The following is a 3,698-nucleotide window of genomic DNA, read 5'->3' as shown; positions in this document are numbered from 1 at the left end:
TTGCCCTCTCTAAACATAAATAAATAAAATCTTAAAAAAATATAAAATAAAATAAAATGTGTTTTGTTAGTATTATATGCACGTGTGTGTGTATGGTGTTAAAAAATGTTAACTTTCATGGGTGAAAGTCCTTTTAAAAGGTAAGGTTTATCAGACCGTTGGTAACAACAACAAAAAAGGACAAGGAGAGGAGGAAGAAGGAGACTGGTCTTGGCGGGTAGAGTGTAAACCAGCAGCAGCTTGGCAACGTAGAAAAGACAACAGGTCTGAAGACCAGGAGTTTGCAAGCGCTTTTATACATCAAGGAGGGGGAGAGAAAAGTAAGCCATTCTGAAAGGATTTACATCAGCTATAGCAAAGGGAGTGGGGGAGGTGGAGCAGGGCAGTTCCGGGAGCAGCCAGCAGATCCCTGAAGCTCAGGTGTCAAAGAGCAGTGAAGCCTCCTGGAGTTCCATGGCGCCTGGCTGTTCTCTCTGTTAGATAATCTCAGAAATAGCCTGGAAGTTCATCCTAAATTCCAGCAGACACACAGGACTGCGAGCAGTCTTGTCAGCGCGGGTCCACTCCTCTCTTTCTCTCCTCCCACCGCACACCTGTAATTGTAATTTAGAACGTCGCAGAGGAGTTTTTCTTCCCCGTGTACGTGTGTGTTATTACGAAATGAATTCTCAAATGCTGTTTTCCCTTCCCCCGGAATCCAGTTGCATCTACCTGATAGTTACATTTAAAAATCTTAAATGTACAGAATGAGTTTTTAGTCTAGGTCTCTGCTATATTTCTCCAGTTATCACATAGGCACAGTTACATTGTAGAGACAGCATAGTTTTTTTCTAGAGAGAAAAAATCAGTATTCAAATTCTTTTTGTTTCAATTATTATCCTCATGACCTCAAGCCAGTTATTTAACATCACTAGAACTTAGAGTGCAAGTCCATAATGGGGGGGAATATTAAAAGCTTGCTCTTGAGACTTCTAATTAGTAAGCCTGGCCATTTTCATTTATTTATTTTTCTAAAGATTTTTATTTCTTTATTTTGAGAGAGAGGGGAAGGGAGGGAGAAAGAAAGGGAGAGAAACATCGATGTGTGAGTGATACTTTTGATCAGTTGCCTCTCACACGCCCCGCAACTGGGGACCTGGCCCATAACCCAGGCATGTGCCCTGACTGGGGATCAAACGGGGGACTCGTAGACCGGCACTCAATCCACTGAGCCACACCAGCCAGGGCAAAACAAAAAAATTTTAAACTTTATATTTAATTAAAACTCTAAACTCTACACGTTCATTTAAAAAAGGTAACAACCTGTTGAAGGGTATTTTTGTTTTTGGAGTTTTATTAGTTTATGATCAGCATTCAATTTCTTCAGATTTTCTTATCCATTTGTAGAATTCCATTAATTACTTATTTCTTTAAAGGTTTACTATTCTGTTTTTAGTATAATTCTAATATAGTCCCTACTAAATTATTACAGCATAATTTAGAGTCAAAGTCAAGGAACAATAATAGCAGGATTCCAAGTCCAACGTACTATAGACTTATTTTAAAACAGACTCCAGAAAAATAGTTCCCAATATCAGCTTAGGACTGAAGGAGACCAAGAAATAAATATGATATAACGGGAAGGAAAAAGTCTGGCTCATTTTACGGAGCAATTCCTACTTCTCTGTATTCCGTCAGCCACAGTCATTTCTTAAAGTTGAACAAATAACACAAAACATAAGAACTAGCATCTTGAAACATATAAAACTCAGTAACAAGCATAAGCAGAACTATTTTTTCAATTGAAACGACTGCAATTTCTTTGAAATATTTTTCTCCTTAGTCAAAATACCCATATTTGAAAGCACTTTTCATTTCAGTTCATCCTCCAATAGTTCCAGGGCCAGATCAACATGGAAACTAGGGGACAAGCATACCTTTCAAATTTATTGTGTAATGTGGGCCAGAGCTTCATTGGGTCCAGCTTACCCTCTCCTGTGCAGAGCAGGCTGTAATGCGAATGTATTGCAGAATGCCCAGCCGTAGAGCTTAGGCATCTAAGGCATGATCTCACATTTTATAGCGACTGCTCTTTCCAGACAAGATAGGCAGTGGGCTCTGATCCTCATCCTAACTAACACCCAACTGACGGTTGCTTGTGGCAGGTCCATTTCCATCTCAGTCACGATTCCCTGTCTTCAGATGAACTAACTGCCCACGATGGGTCCCACCTTTCTTCTGCACGTGACCCGCCCTGGTCATTCCGCCCAGTCCCTCACTGTGTTTCCTCACTTCTTCGACTCCGCTAACTTGAAGTATGCTTGGCGGGCCATCTAATAATTTTAGATCTCCAGGCCGCTATGTGGAGGTGCACCAACTTAGAAATTACCAGGCATAATTTTAACTTAATAAATTAGTTCCGCACAGGGGAAATACACATCTAAGTTGGGAAAATGATGCAGAGCAAACCATAGGGTATTTAAACTGAGGGGAGATTAATAATTTTCCCTCAACCCTTCTAAATCCTTCTGACTTGACTAATAATCAGGTTAACGTGAGGCAGATGGACAGGAGAGAATGACCCAATTTGTTATATGTACATATGGGCTCCATAAGAACATGAGACCCGAGGACACACTGGGTGGTGGAGGCTTATATGCCCTTCTTGGCTAAGGAGAGGGAGGCCGGGGTCCGGGACTTCAAAAAGAAAATAGGCAACTTCCATTCAAGATGGTGGCATAGGTAAGCAGGGCTCACCTCCGTGCGCAACTACATGAAAATTACAACTAAAATATACAACAACCATCCGTCAGAACCGTTAGAAATGGACTTGAATGGAAGTCTGACAATTATGGAATTAAAGAAACCACATCCATCCAGACTGGTAGGAGGGGTGGAGACGTGGAAAGAGCTGATCCCACTTCCACGTGGGGATGGAGAAAACTTCAGGAAAGGCATGTCGTGAGTGAGGAGTCCCAGCCCCACAACAGGACTCCCAGCCCAGGGTTCCAGGGCCACAAAGGTAAGTCCCCACAACTTCTGGCTGCAAAAACCAGTGGGGATTCGGTGGGTGGAAAAAATTGCTGGAGTCCCAAGCATTCTCACTAAAGAACTCACACACAGAATTATAGAGACTCACTTTTGTGCTCCAGCACCAAGGTAACGACTTGAAATGCAGCAGTGGCATAAAGGGAGATACTGAATTGAAGTGTCTGGCATCAAGGCAAGAGCTGGAGGACAGCTTTCTCCCAAACAGAAAGGCGGGCAGAGGCCATTGTCCCTTTTCTGAACCCTCACACGAAGAGCCACAGAGCCAGCAGGCGGGTGCCATATCTGACACTCCATCAACCTGGCTAACACTGTTGTCCTGCCCTGGAGATCCCCAGATGAAGCAGGGTGCAGCCAAGAGGAGGGCCCCAAGAAGGGATTTGTAATGGGGTCCAGGACTCGGGGTGTCCAGGAAATATTAGAAAAATGTATATAGAATGTCCTCATCCCCACAGGCCTGAGCCAAGGGGTATGGGACACATGGAACAGGGCCATTCAGAGCTGTTTTGGGTAGCAAGAGCTTTGCAGCTAACCCCAGGCACGGTCATTTAACGTATCTATAACCTTTAACTGGTTTCATGGATATGTTAAATAGCTGTGGCCCTGCTTTGAGCCAGGGAGATGGGAGTGACTTCCACCCAAGATGGGTCTGGGAGGCAACTCCCCCTGGT

The sequence above is a fragment of the Desmodus rotundus genome, chromosome X (genome assembly GCF_022682495.2).
Source record: "Desmodus rotundus isolate HL8 chromosome X, HLdesRot8A.1, whole genome shotgun sequence".
Classification (NCBI taxonomy): domain Eukaryota; kingdom Metazoa; phylum Chordata; class Mammalia; order Chiroptera; family Phyllostomidae; genus Desmodus; species Desmodus rotundus.
The sequence above is the reverse complement of the archived record's forward strand: the minus strand, read 5'-3'. Positions refer to the sequence as shown.